Here is a 15,756-nt window from a genome sequence, read left to right as displayed (position 1 = left end):
TGGAGAGAGAACAGCCAATGAGTGTAGTGAGAAGGTGCAAGTAGAACTGTCCAGACAACCAGTGAGAAACAAATTAAGTTTTGTTACTGTGAATTGTGCTAAAACCTGATAATGTGTCTGATATCACTGTGATGAAAATGCCACACTTCTCTGTCTAAATACAAAAAGGTGTGCCAAGCATATTCTCGTGTGGAGAGTTCCCTTTGGTTGTGTTTAATCATTGCTCTATCTAATGCTGGAAGATGATCGCATGAGGGTAATTGTGACTTTGGATGATAGTGTAAAACGCCAATATCGGCTCCATCATCCGTTAAACACCTCTCCCGATTTTCTGAAGTTAGTGGAAACAAAAATCAGGAGAGCTGTTTAACATGTGGCAGAGCCGATTTGGGGGTTTTTACACTATCGCCTAAAGTCAAAATTACCCCCAGTGTGTCTGAATAGAGTTGCGAAACAAACCTCTTTTCTTGTTATTCTTAATAATAACAGGGTATGGTGGTGTAGCACTTATGGTGCTGGGCTAACAGCTCACAGTTTATGAGTTCAAATTCAATTATAATAAGTTGTGACATTAAATTTAAAATGGGCTATTGATAAAATGATTATGCAAACTTGCCCTTTGGGAAAGACAACCTGTCATCCCTACTTGCCACTCAGTCGTACGCACAATCGCTACTGCAGCAGCAGTTTGAAGAAGAAGGCTCACCACCACCTTCACCTTCAAGTGTTGCCCCCATCCTGAGAATAAATAAAATAATATTGAAGGCACTAGTTAAACTCCTCACTGAAGAAAATTACACTTAGCTTTATATAGGATATTAATAAACTTTTGTAAACCATTGCTGCTTTGCATGGGATTGTGGAACAAAGTACATTGACATGGTGTAATGAAGAGATGCTTATGACAGCTAGCAGAGGTTACCAACAAAAGAACCAATGGGATTTCAACTGCTGTTACATAAAAAATGCCTCGATGATAAAATTGTTTAAAAATTCTTTAGTTAAGAACTTGGCTCACCAGTTTAACAGGCAGGTATATAAAAAAATCCCTAAATAAAACAGAAAATGCTGGAAATAAATATACGGCAGGTCAGATAGCATTTGAAAGAGAAAAACAAAATCGGTTAACATTTCAGGTGGGACTGGAAACAAAAATTCTTAACCCCGAACTCAGCCCACCAGTTTAATAAACAAATACCATACTCCATGGTTACAGCGATACACAAGAAATGAACTCCCTGTTCAGGAAGAGTGTTTCATACTTTTCATGGGCCTACACCACAGCTAGAACAAGGGCTTGCTGTGTCCTCATGGTCACACCTACACTGTGTAAATTTCTACTGGGTTTTATATGTGGTTGAAGCAATCAGATTATTTTTGCCTGTGCACTAAAGTGAGACAGAATTAGACTTTGATGCATTCAATACATTCTATCAGATCACTGCCATGCTCCAGTAAGAAACCAAAAGAAGAACTTAGATTTACATTGCACCTTTTGTGTTTCTCAGGACATCCCATAGCACTTCACATATAATTATTTACTTTGAAGTGCGCTCATTGCTGTTATGTGGGCAAATATAGCAGCTATTTGTAGGTTGTTACATAAGGTTAAATCTCACGGGATCCAAGGTGAGGTAGCCAATTGGATACAAAATTGGATTGACGACAGAAGACAGAGGGTGGTTGTAGAGGGTTGTTTTTCAAACTGGAGGCCTGTGACCATTGGTGTGCCTCAGGGATCGGTGCTGGGTCCGCTGTTATTTGTTATTTATATTAATGATTTGGATGAGAATTTAGGAGGCATGGTTAGTAAGTTTGCAGATGACACCAAGATTGGTGGCATTGTGGACAGTGAAGAAGGTTATCTAGGATTGCAACAGGATCTTGATAAATTGGGTCAGTGGGCCGATGAATGGCAGATGGAGTTTAATTTAGATAAATGTGAGGTGATGCATTTTGGTAGATCGAATCGGGCCAGGACCTACTCCGTTAATGGTAGGGCGTTGGGGAGAGTTATAGAACAAAGAGATCTAGGAGTACAGGTTCATAGCTCCTTGAAAGTGGAGTCACAGGTGGATAGGGTGGTGAAGAAGGCATTCAGCATGCTTGGTTTCATTGGTCAGAACATTGAATACAGGAGTTGGGATGTCTTATTGAAGTTGTATAAGACATTAGTAAGGCCACACTTGGAGTACTGTGTACAGTTCTGGTCACCCTATTATAGAAAGGATATTATTAAACTGGAAAGAGTGCAGAAAAGATTTACTAGGATGCTGCCGGGACTTGATGGTTTGACTTATAGGGAGAGGTTGGATAGACTGAGACTTTTTTCCCTGGAGAGTAGGAGGTTTAGGGATGATCTTATAGAAGTCTATAAAATAATGAGGGGCATAGAAAAGGTAGATAGTCAAAATCTTTTCCCAAAGGTAGGGGAGTCTATAACGAGGGGGCATAGATTTAAGGTGAGAGGGGAGAGATACAAAAGGGTCCAGAGGGGCAATTTTTTCACTCAAAGGGTGATGAGTGTCTGGAACGAACTGCCAGAGGCAGTAATAGAGGCGGGTACAATTTTGTCTTTTAAAAAGCATTTGGACAGTTACATGGGTAAGATGATTGTAAACAATTTTACAACACCAAGTTATAGTCCAACAATTTTTATTTGAAATCTACAAGCTTTCGGAGGCTTCCTCCTTCCTCAGATACATTTACCTGAGGAAGGAGGAAGCCTCCGAAAGCTTGTAGATTTCAAATAAAAATTGTTGGACTATAACTTGGTGTTGTAAAATTGTTTACAATTGTCAACCCCAGTCCATCACCGGCATCTCCACATCATGGGTAAGATGGGTATAGAGGGATATGGGCCAAGTGCAGGCAATTGGAACTAGCTTAGTGGTATAAACTGGGCGACATGGACATGTTGGGCCGAAGGGCCTGTTTCCATGTTGTAAACTTCTATGATTCTATGATTCTATTTGGTGCACAGTGAAGTCCTACAAACAGTCATGAGATACGATCAGTTAATTTGTTTCTGGTGGTGTTGGTTGAGGGAGGAATGAGTGAGGACACCGGAACAAAGAAAAAAAGAAAGACATGCATATATCACCTTTCACGATCCTCAGAATGTCCCAAAGGGCTTTACAGCCAAAAAAGTACTTTTGAAGTGTAGTCACTGTTGTAATGTAGGAAACGCGGCAGCCAATTTGCGCACAGCAAGGTGCCACAAACAGCAATATGATAATGACCAGATAATCTGTTTAAAGAGGTATCTGCTCCTCCTCAAATAGTGCTATGGGAATTTTAACATCCACCTGAATAGGCAGACAGGGCCTTTGTTTAATATTTCATCTGAAAGATGGACCTTATGGTGAAAAAGACAATATCCATGAAGGCGTGTAATTCATCAAGTCCTTGTACAAGTGGCGAGGAGGTTGCTAGGTGGTTACATGCAAGGTCTAGAAACAAAAGGAGCAGGTACAACATATGGAGAAGCTTTTAAGGATGCTAAAAAGAAATGCATTCAACTGCCATTAGGGGGTGCAACCACAGGATGATCCTAGAAACTAAAAGAGATGCCAGAAGCTGAAACCAGAGTGGCAAAGCCCTGGTATTCGGCTTTGAAAGCTTGGAGCAAGTTAGAAAAATAAGGTGGCAGCCTCCACAATTGAGACTGGTGTATTTTTCCTTCTTTGACTCCAGCTAGTTAAGTCGCTCTTCCAAGAGCCTGTGGAGTCCTTTAACTGCATGGAGCCCTTTAATTGGGGAAGTCATGCCCTTGCTCTGCCTCCTTACCGGATTTTCTTGCTTCCCTGGCGTTTCTGGCCCTCTACTGGTGAGACTCCCATCCTTGTGCGTCTGCAGTTGCAGAGCATATCACAATGTGACTGCTGTAAACCTGTAACATTAGCACAGAATGTGTATGTAATTTATCATTTGGTACAAGAACTTCCTGTCAGAAAACTTACATTTGTATGATACAGCTGTATGAAAGTGTTAGGGTGCACTTCTAAGTTCCTCTTTTTCTTCTCTATTGCTGATTGTAATGTTAAATTATCAAAATAGAATTAATCAGAAAATATGGTAAATTGAGGCTATTGCCAATTTGAGGGGAAATCGAATGTCTCAAATCTTTCTTGCCAGTGCTAGGGCAATTATGGAAGAGGCTGGTGGACTTTCTCCTCATCTATAGACAGGTTACAATCTCTTTCCTCTGTGATAACAAGGTGGATGCTCTTTCTGAATATTAATGTTATGCTCGTAGCAAGATCCATTAAAAAAACACTCTGAATGGCTCATATGGCAAGGCACCATTAAACTGATCTTCAATCTCTTCACCAGATGCCACTTTCCGTCTAAGAAATCTATGATAAAACCCTGCTCAATCACACCAAAGTTTTTCCCACCAGATGCCGCAAGCTAGAATACAGTATAGCTAGAATATAAGTCATTTCAGGCTGAATCAGGCCCGATGTAACAACTGAATTAAAAATAAACGATACCAAAACTCTTGTCATGTTCATGGCGACAGGGTTATAAATCGGCTCCATCAAAGTGCAGTTTTGTGATGTTTAAACAAAAGATTAGACATATTATTACAAAATGACAGCACCACTGATCGAGCAAATGGGGTATGTTAAAGAATTCAGTTGATTTGTGTGTTATATCTATTTTGTCTCCTGTACCGTGCTGTGTCCTTTTGGCTGCCCTTGGGCAGGAATCCAGTCTAAACAAGCTTTCAAGATTAACTAGACTATCCTGTATAAATAGATGTCATTAATAAACAAATATAAACCATTATAGAGGAGACTGAGTATTGCAGGTCCCATTTGGAGCCCACCACTTTTTTGGATCCATTGACTTTGATTTGACTTTTACAGTTAGACTATACTGTAGCCATGCCAGTCTTTGATATATTAAACAATGTTTTTTCAGTAAAGTAAGCAACTCTTATCTTGAGGGCCTTTTCACATGTAAGCATTACAAGATCGAACTGTTTGGTGTGATGACTCCATATCAAAATTTCCTGAGCTGAATAAAAATTGTCACCAATCTAGTTTGATTTTATTCAAACCATTTTCTTGATTTTCCTCACTTCTTTTCCCCTCAGACAGCTTCTCACCTCCACTCAGACTCTTTTAATGGGGGCTCAGATACCAGCCACAGCCACACTCACTGTTCCCTACCTAGAGCTATCGAAACTTCCAGCACAGAAAGCGGCCATTCAGTCCACCGTGTCTGCGTCGGCTCTTTGCTAGTGCAATCGAAAACTAATCCCACTGTCCCACACAGTTTACATAGCCCTGTATCTTCCTCTGCTTCAAATATTAATCTACTAGTCCCTTAAAAAATGCAATGGTCTCTACCTCAACTACCATCAGTAGCAAAGCATTCCATGCTCCAACAACTCTATGCGAAGTCTCTTCTCCTAACCTGTCTCCTCACTCTTAGTGTTCATTTTAAAATGATGACTCCTTGTCATTGTCTCACAAACCAAAAAAATAGGTTTTCCCTGGGGCTGCCCCTGAAGTAGTGACCTTGTAAGGAAGAGGCAAAGGTTCCTCTCCTTACAAGGACAACTGGAAAAGCTTGGAAAGGATGGGAACCCGTTATGGTGGGAGTCTGGCAGAACCCCCAGGGAAATTTGGGGTGGAATTTTTTAGGAGGATGACTGATAACGAAGAGGGACAGGTGGGGCAGGGGTGGGAATCAACAACATTATTTATATAGCTTTTTATTTACAGGCTATGGAGGAAACCTCACTAATGACAGTGTGACATGTTAGGCACAGCACTTGTATTTATATAATGCCTTTCACGATCTCAGGACATCCAAAAGCACTCTAAAGCCAATGAAGTACTTTTGAAGTGTAGTCACTGTTGTAATGTAGAAAATGCGGCAGCCAATTTGCGCTCGGCAAGGTCCCACAATGATGCACTGATATTCCTGAGAGGCTGTGTCCCCTGGCTGGAGAGTCTAGAACTAGGGGGCATAGTCTCAGGATAAGGGGTCAGCCATTTAGGATTGAGATGAGGAGAAATTTCTTCACTCAGAGGGTTGTGAATTTTTGGAATTCTCTACCCCAGAGGGCTGTGGATGCTCAGTGGTTGAGTATATTCAAGGCTGAGATCGATAGATTTTTGGACTCTAAGGGAATCATGGGATGTGGGGATCGGGTGGGAAAGTAAAGTTGAGGTCAAAGATCGACCACGATGTTATTGATTGGCGGAGCAGGCTCGACGGGCCGTGTGACCTACTCCTGCTCCTATTTCCTATGTTCTTATGATCTGATGTTCCCTTCAAAGTGGCCTTCATCTGAGTTTATGAAGATATGAATGGCGATATCCTGGTGTGGTTGTGGAGGAACAGTTTGCACACATTAACTAGATTGATGACCTGCTGGAAATGCTTTGCCCACGGATTTTGGAAAGATTTTTCAATGCACTCAGCTACAACGTCATTGGTTGAACCCAAGTTGTACAGCCTCCACATGTCTCTCTACCCTCTGACATATGGGGCTAAATTTTCCCTCCTGCAAGCTTCGGCAATGTGGTTGGGGAAATGAACCGACAGCAGCTGTGAGCTCTGGTTGATGCGTCTCTTTTATCTGTGTTGGTCCAGTGAAGGATACTTCCCACACCAGATATTTACCTCGCTGCAACTTTATGCCATCAAGGAGGAAAAGCCGGAGACTCCCCAGAATGGCAGGTAGCTGCTAACTTTATCAGTTCAGCAACATACCTCTCCAGTAGCATTCCCAGAATGTGATTGCAGATAAGGTTTGTAGCCCTCAGCTGCCTTTCTTTTTCTTGAGGTTGCAGTGCTCATCAAGTACTTGCCATGCCATTTGTGAGGGAAGCATTCACCTGCTCACCGATGCTCAGTTTGGGTTCCGCCAGGACCACTCGGTTCCAGCCCTCATTACAGCCTTGGTCCAAACATGGACAAAAGAGCTGAATTCCAGAGGTGAGGTGAGAGTGACTGCCCTTGACATCAAGGCAGCATTTGACCGAGTGTGGCACCAAGGAGCCCTAGTAAAACTGAAGTCAATGGGAATCAGGGGGAAAACTCTCCAGTGGCTGGAGTCATACCTAGCACAAAGGAAGATGGTAGTGGTTGTTGGAGGCCAAGCATCTCAGCCCCAGGGCATTGCTGCAGGAGTTCCTCAGGGCAGTGTCCCAGGCCCAACCATCTTCAGCTGCTTCATCAATGACCTTCCTTCCATCATAAGGTCAGAAATGGGGATGTTCGCTGATGATTGCACAGTGTTCAGTTCCATTCGCAACACCTCAAATAATGAAGCAATCCGAGCCTGCATGCAGCAAGACCTGGACAACATCCAGGCTTGGGCTCATAAGTGGCAAGTAACATTCGCGCCAGACAAGTGCCAGGCAATGACCATCTCCAACAAGAGAGAGTCTAATCACCTCCCCTTGACATTCAACGGCATTATCATCACCAAATCCCTCACCATCAACATCCTGGGGGTCACCATTGGCCAGAAACTTAACTGGACCAGCCACATAAATACTGTGGCTTCAAGAGCAGGTCAGAGGCTGGGTATTCTGTGGCAAGTGACTCACCTCCTGACTCCCCAAAGCCTTTCCACCATCTACAAGGCACAAGTCAGGAATGTGATGGAATACTCTCCACTTGCTTGGATGAGTGCAGCTCCAACAACATTCAAGAAGCTCGACACCATCCAGGACAAAGAAGCCCGCTTGATTGGCACCCCATCCACCACCCTAAACATTCACTCCCTTCACCACTAGCGCACAGTGGCTGCAGTGTGTACCATCCACAGGATGCATTGCAGCAACTCGCCAAGGCTTCTTCGACAGCACCTCCCAAACCCGCGACCTCTACCACCTGGAAGGACAAGAGCAGCAGGCACATGGGAACACCACCACCTGCACGTTCCCCTCCAAGTCACACACCATCCCGACTTGGAAATATATCGCCGTTCCTTCATCGTCGCTGCGTCAAAATCCTGGAACTCCCTTCCTAACAGTGCTGTGGGAGAACCGTCACCACACGCCACCTTCTCAAGGGCAATTAGGGATGGGCAATAAATGCCGGCCTCGCCAGCGATGCCCACATCCCATGAACGAACAAAAAAATAATTCTTCTGCATAAGAACATAAGAAATAGGAGCAGGAGTAGGCCATACGGACCCTCGAGCCTGCTCCGCCATTCAATCAGATGATGGCTGATCTTCAACCTCAACTCCACTTTCCTGCTCGATCCCCATATCCCTTGAATCCCCTAGAATCCAAAAATCTATCCCTCTCAGCCTTGAATAAACTCGTTTCCTACTTTACAATCGTGACTACATTTAAAAAGTACTTCATTGGCTGTAAAGCGCTTTGGGACAACCTGAGGTCGTAAAAGGCATTACACAAATGCAAGACTTTCTTTTTCTTTTCTTTTAGATTTTGACCATCAAGTTACTGTAATGTATTTGTTTTCTGGAGGAGTGGCTTCCTCTGACAGTGCAATTTTCTCCTTTTCTTTCAGTTTCCCTAGGTCACACACAATCCTTGGCTGAGAGGGCAGCAATCAGCTTACACCCACTCAGTGCCACTTCGCAAGGCAAGATGGCAGCTTGGGGTTACTCAAATTTCTGCCTCCCTCTCCTGCGAGGAAGCAACTGGCCTCCTCTCACATGTGATTGGGAATTCAGCATGTGGGGTGGGGGAAATGGGGGGGGGGGGTGGAATTTGAGCGCTTTCACCTGAGTTCCAAAGCTCTATTGCATAACATGCTTGGGTCCCAGTGCCCATGCCACTCACGCCAGATTACTAAATTAAAATGGATGCTGTTTTTTAATTGCTTTTAGTACTTGCTTAATTTGCATGGAGAGTTTCTTGTATTTGCTTTTGACAAGGGAGTATTCAATACCCATCCTTAGTTGTCCTGAGAGCATTAAGAATCAGTCACGTCGCCTGGGACTGGAGTCATGTTTAGGCCAGACCAGGTAGGGGTAGCAGAATCCCTTCCCTGAGGGAACATTAATGAACCAGTCGGGTTTTTACAACAATCCAGTAATTTTCATAGTCATTATTCTGCTGCTAACCCACAAATTACCAGATTTATTTTCACAACTTGCCATTGTGGGATTTGAACTCATGACTTCTAGGCTACCAGACCCGACGTAAAGTAAACATGTTTGGACACAGCATTTGGATACAGCATTGCTTTCACTGATGTAGATGCTTTAATTTCATTTCATAAACCTTGAAACTGACAGCAATGTAGAATAATCAAGGATGTAGGCAAAATGTGCCAGAAGGCATCTAACATAACACTAAGTTTATTATTCACTCTTACATAATTAATGCTATTCTTTACTGTTTTGGCAAATCAAGGTCAAGTAATAGTCTGTTCTGCGCTAATTGTAAAATATATATATTTTTTTTTTATTCGTTCACGGGATGTGGGCATCGCTGGCAAGGCCGGCATTTATTGCCCATCCCTAATTGCCCTTGAGAAGGTGGTGGTGAGCCGCCTTCTTGAACCGCTGCAGTCCGTGTGGTGACGGTTCTCCCACAGTGCTGTTAGGAAGGGAGTTCCAGGATTTTGACCCAGCGACAATGAAGGAACGGCGATATATTTCCAAGTTGGGATGGTGTGTGACTTGGAGGGGAACGTGCAGGTGGTGTTGTTCCCATGCGCCTGCTGCCCTTGTCCTTCTAGGTGGTAGAGGTCGCGGGTTTGGGAGATGCTGTCGAAGAAGCCTTGGCGAGTTGCTGCAGTGCATCCTGTGGATGGTGCACACTGCAGCCACAGTGCGCCGGTGGTGAAGGGAGTGAATGTTTAGGGTGGTGGATGGGGTGCCAATCAAGCGGGCTGCTTTATCTTGGATGGTGTCGAGCTTCTTGAGTGTTGTTGGAGCTGCACTCATCCAGGCAAGTGGAGAGTATTCCATCACACTCCTGACTTGTGCCTTGTAGATGGTGGAAAGGCTTTGGGGAGTCAGGAGGTGAGTCACTCGCCGCAGAATACCCAGCCTCTGACCTGCTCTCGTAGCCACAGTATTTATATGGCTGGTCCAGTTAAGTTTCTGGTCAATGGTGACCCCCAGGATGTTGATGGTGGGGGATTCGGCGATGGTAATGCCGTTGAATGTCAAGGGGAGGTGGTGAGACTCTCTCTTGTTGGAGATGGTCATTGCCTGGCACTTATCTGGCGCGAATGTTACTTGCCACTTATCAGCCCAAGCCTGGATGTTGTCCAGGTCTTGCTGCATGCGGGCTCGGACTGCTTCATTATCTGAGGGGTTGCGAATGGAACTGAACACTGTGCAGTCATCAGCGAACATCCCCATTTCTGACCTTATGATGGAGGGAAGGTCATTGATGAAGCAGCTGAAGATGGTTGGGCCTAGGACACTGCCCTGAGGAACTCCTGCAGCAATGCCCTGGGGCTGAGATGCTTGGCCTCCAACAACCACTACCATCTTCCTTTGTGCTAGGTATGACTCCAGCCACTGGAGAGTTTTCCCCCTGATTCCCATTGACTTCAATTTTACTAGGGCTCCTTGGTGCCACACTCGGTCAAATGCTGCCTTGATGTCAAGGGCAGTCACTCTATCCACCTATCTCTCTATATACAGACAGATAATGGAAGATATGATATTAACATTAAAGGTGGCTGTTTGCTTGTGAAACGGTCTGATACTTGCTTTGGATTCTGGAGAAAATTACGACAAACATACTGGCTGTTATCTAGTTAATCTTATCTCATTAAAAGAAATGTATGAGCTGTGTCTCATGTCACGTAATATCTTCCATTAATTGACAGCAGTTAAAAATTGATGAAGTGATAGGCCCAAACCCAAATTTAGAAACAAGCTGCCGTTCCCCTTCAGCGTTTTTCCGAGTCTCTCTGGAAAACCTTTTGCATCCTATTGACTGAATAACGTTTGGTTTAAAGAATAGAACAGTTTAAAATGTTCTGTTGAGTATGGAAAGCAAGTACAGGTAGCTTCCATTGAGGACACTTCAGATGGCCGTGGTGGGCGACCTCAAACTACTCTGGCAGTGTGGGACTAACAAGGGCATTGGCAGAGAGGGCGGTGCTCAGACAGTTTGTGTGACTTGTAACAATTTTGTGTCCTGGACAATATTTATCTCTCAACCTAAGTCACTAAAACAGAAGTGTTTTTAAGGTTTTATATGGGCTCATCATTATCTCTTGGCTTTTATATTCTATACTTGGTGATAAAACCTAGAATTCCTCTCTAAAATCTCAGTAACCTCCGTATAGTGTGGAGCTCAATTCTGCACACTGTACTCTTGAGGTTTTATTTAAACTCATCATTACTTCTGGCTTTTATATTCTACATCTCTTCAGAGTATAATTACTGCTGTTTATTTTTACCAAAATGCATCACCTCATAATCACTGACATTGAATTCCATCTGTCACTTTTTAGTCCATTTATTCCCCACTCCCACAGGTCTCACAGCTGCTATGGAAGCTTGGACAGCTGCCATCTTGGCTTTGTGGGCTACTGTTGTCAGTCACGTCATGTCACGTCACTCCTGCACTTTGTTCTCGTGCAGAGCCGCAGGAGTGCTGAGGCGTAGTCCAAGGAGAATGGCCATGGTTCCATGGGAGAGGCACCTGCTGTCCTCTATCAGGTTGACAGCACACCTGCTTCCCCAGCACCCTCTCCGCCAGTGCCCTTGTTAGTGCCACACTACCAGAGTAGCTTGAGGTCGTCCACCACGGCCATCTGAAGTGTCCTCAATGGAAGCTCAGCAGCCTTCCATCTCCCATGCTGTAGCCATTGGGGAAACAAATTGTAGGAGCACTTGGATAGGGAAATGAACTCACATGACCGGCTCTAAGGGCTTGCACAAGAGTGATACATAATTATTTCTGTTAACTGTTAGATACAGATGGAATTGAGTTACTGGATAAATTTGTTTTTTGTTCAGGATTTGGTGTTGGTATTTATATTTGTAGTAAAGTTGACGATCCGGATTCTTTCCCCTCAGTCTGGTTCAGTAAAAACTGAAGTCGAATACATTTTAAAGTTCAGCACAACTTTAATAGCAGGGTTCTTAGTCTGCAGCATGGATTTGGACTCCTGATAGAGTCCCTCTATGCTGGCAGAGCAAGAACAAAAACATACAGAAATCCACACGTTTTTATACAATCAATAGGGGTTGGAACATACTTAACGAGGGTCAACACCAATCATAAGCCGGGCATAGGTTGCCATGCGAGGTTACATTATTTCCGGCCAATCATAAATCGTCCATGTGCTGATCATGCTGCTGTTAGACATCAAAGGGGATACTTCCTCACCTTCCAACTTGGAATGTTCTTCCCTGTCCCTTCTGTTCCTTATCTCCCAACCTGGAATGTCTTTCAACTTTGGCTAAGCTCGTTACCTATATTGATCTGTCATAAACATGGAGACATTCAGACCAGTCCTTGAATCACATCAAAGACTCTACATTGCTAAGACCATGCAAACCTGCTGACTACGCAAACATATGGCCCAGCAGGAGGGCCAGGCCACCTGTACCAATCTCAGTTACTAACTAATTAACCCTTTCTAACCATTTTGCATTCTGCTTCTTTGCCACGTAGGCATTTTAATATTTTACTGAAAATTGACCACGTGGGGATTCTCAAAGTGAGGGCAAGATCCATAAGGCTGTTCTGAAGGAAGAGGATGGTAGTTGTAAGGACGGTGTAGATAAGAATTAGAAACATAGAAACATAGAAAATAGGAGCAGGAGTAGGCCATTCGGCCCTTCGAGCCTGCTCCGCCATTCAATATGATCACGGCTGATCCTCTATCTCAATACCATATTCCTGCACTCTCCCCGTACCCCTTGATGCCTTTTGTGTTTAGAAATCTATCTAGCTCCTTCTTAAATATATTCAGTGATTTGGCCTCCACAGCCTTCTGTGGTAGAGAATTGCACAGGTTCACCACTCTCTGAGTGAAGAAATTTCTCCTCATCTCAGTCCTAAATGGCCTACCCTGTATCCTGAGACTGTGACCCCCTGTTCTGGACCCCCCAGCCAGGGGAAACATCCTCCCTGCATCCAGTCTGTCTATCCCTGTCCCACCTGATTGTGGGACTGTTGGTGTATTGGGGATGGGAGGGATGGTTTAGGTGAAGTGCTCTTCGATGAGCTGCTTCTGAGAGCTCGAGGTACTGGTGGTTGATGCCACTCCTCCTCCTGCTGCTGCACTTCTTGTTGCTGCCCAGGTGGTGGTAAGGATTGGTTCCTCATGAGGGCAAAGGCATGGAGCATGCAGCAGATGACCACAAATCTGGATACCCGCTCAGGGGTGTAATGCAAAGCTCCTCCAGATCAGTGCAGAAAGCGAAAGCGTTGCTTGAGCACGCCAGTTGTTTGTTGGATGACATTTCCGGTGGCGGCACGGCTCTCGTTGTAGGTCAGCTCTGCCCAGGTTCCTGGCAGGAGTCATGAGCCATGTCTGGAGGGGATAGCCCTTGTTCCCCAGTACCCAGCCTGTAACTATGTGGCCTGGTTGTAATAAAGGCGGCACAGAGGACTGATGCAGGACAAATGAGTCATGACTGCTGCCAGGATAGCGGGCACAGACTTGCACGATGAGCTGCCTGTGGTCAGAAAACGGCTGTATGTTGAGGGGTTGTATTCTCTGGAGTTTCGAAGGTTAAGGGGTGATCTGATCGAAGTTTATAAGATATTAATGGGAACGGATAGGGTGGATGGAGAGAAACTATTTCCGCTGGTTGGTGATTCTAGGAGTAGGGGGCACAGTCTAAAAATTAGAGCCAGACCTTTCAGGAGCGAGACTAGAAAACATTTCTACACACAAAGGATGGTAGAAGTTTGGAACTCTCTTCTGCAAATGGCAATTGATACTAGCTCAATTGCTAAATTTAAATGTGAGATAGATAGATTTTTGGTAATCAAAGGTATTAAGGGATATGGGCCAAAGGCGGGTATATGGAGTTAGATCACAGATCAGCCATGATCTTATCAAATGGCGGAGCAGGCACGAGGGGCTGAATGGCCTACTCCTGTTTCTATGTTCCTATGAGTGGAATCCCTTTAGATTGATAAAGATGCCAGGCTGGTTATGGGAAGCATGTAGGCAATGTGAGTGCAGGCTATGCCACCTTGCATCCTGGGGAAGCCTGCCATGGGAGAAGCCGAGTGCTCTCTCATCCTGTTTCGCCCTGTCCATGCGGAACGAGATGTAGGTGTTCGTCCTGGTGTCGAGAGCCTCAGTGATCTCCCTGCAAACTGTGCTATGTGGCTGATGTCTACTGCAGCCCATGGCATAAACCTTGAGGGCCAATGTGACCTCGACAGCCACAGGCAGTGGTGTCCATGCCCTGCTGCGAGGCATGAGTTATGGCTGCAGCAGGTCTCATAGCTCGGTGACAGTCTCCTTTGTGAAGCGAAGGCACCACATGTATTGCTCCTCCAAAAAGTTCATGTAGGAGAAGTGCTCCCTGAATAGCCCCTGTCAGTTTGGCCTCCTGCCCAGTGCCCTTCTCCTCCTCCCTCTTGTCGCACCTGCTCTTGCTGTCTGCTGTCTCCCATGCTGCTCCCCCTCCTCCTCCAGTCCCAAAGGCAGCCCTACCAGACCACCAATGACGACAGTTAAACTGATTTGAAGGCAGCTTCGCTCTGTTCGTGCGGAATGAGATGTAGGTGTTATAGTGATGAGCTGTGATAGTGCAAGTTATATTTCTGCAGCGTAACAATTTGCATTTATATAGCGCCCTTAACATAGCAAAACGTCCCAAGGTGCTTCACAGAAGCATTATCAGTAAAATTGGACACCGAGCCGTATAAGGAGATATTAGGAGAGGTGACCAAAAAGCTTGATCAAAGAGGTAAGTTTTAAGGAGCGTCTTAAAGGAGAGTGTGGTACAGAGGCGGAGTGGTTTAGGGAGGAAATTCCAGAGCTTAGGGCCTAAACAGCTGAAGGCACGGCCGCCAATGATGAAGCAAATCAGGGATTCGCAAGAGGCCAGAACTGAAGGAGCGCAGGGATCTCAGAGGGTTGTAGGGCTGGAGGAGGTTACAGAGATAGGGAGGGGCGAGGCCATAAAGGATGTGAACACAAGGATGAGAATTTTAAAATCGAGGCGTTGCTGGACTGGGAGCCAATGTGGGTCAACGAGCACAGGTATGATGGGCGAGCGGGACTCGGTGGGAATTAGGATATGGGCAGCAGAATTTTGGATGAGCTCATGTTTACAGAGAGTGGAAGATGGGAGGTCGGCCAGGAGAGCATTGGAATCGTCAAGTCTGAAGGTAATAAAAGCATGGATGATGATTTTAGCAGCAGATGAGTTGAGGCAGGGGCGGAGACCGGCAATAGTACGCCAGTGGAAGTAGGCGGTCTTGATGATGGAGAGGATGTGGGGTCGGAAGTTCAGCTCATGGTCAAGTAGGACGCCAAATTTGCGAAGGGTCTGGTTCAGCCTCAGACAGTGGCCATGGAGGGGGGAGGAATGGAGTTTGTGGTGGGGACCAAAGATAATTATTGGAGGAAGCAACATCAGAAATGAGATGCAATTGAGGGGTCAAGGGAAGTGATGGTGAGGTAGAGCTGGGTGTCGTCAGCGTACATGTAGAATCTGACGTTGTGTTTTCAGATGATGTCACCATGGGGCATTGGAGGAGGATGGTGTGGTCAACCGTGTCAACAGGTAAACATAGAATCATGGAATCATAGAAAATTTACAGCACAGAAGGAGGCCATTCGGCCCATCGTGTCCGTGCC

Source organism: Heptranchias perlo, chromosome 5, assembly GCF_035084215.1.
Source record: "Heptranchias perlo isolate sHepPer1 chromosome 5, sHepPer1.hap1, whole genome shotgun sequence".
In the NCBI taxonomy this organism is placed as follows: domain Eukaryota; kingdom Metazoa; phylum Chordata; class Chondrichthyes; order Hexanchiformes; family Hexanchidae; genus Heptranchias; species Heptranchias perlo.
Note: the sequence above shows the minus strand (reverse complement) of the source record.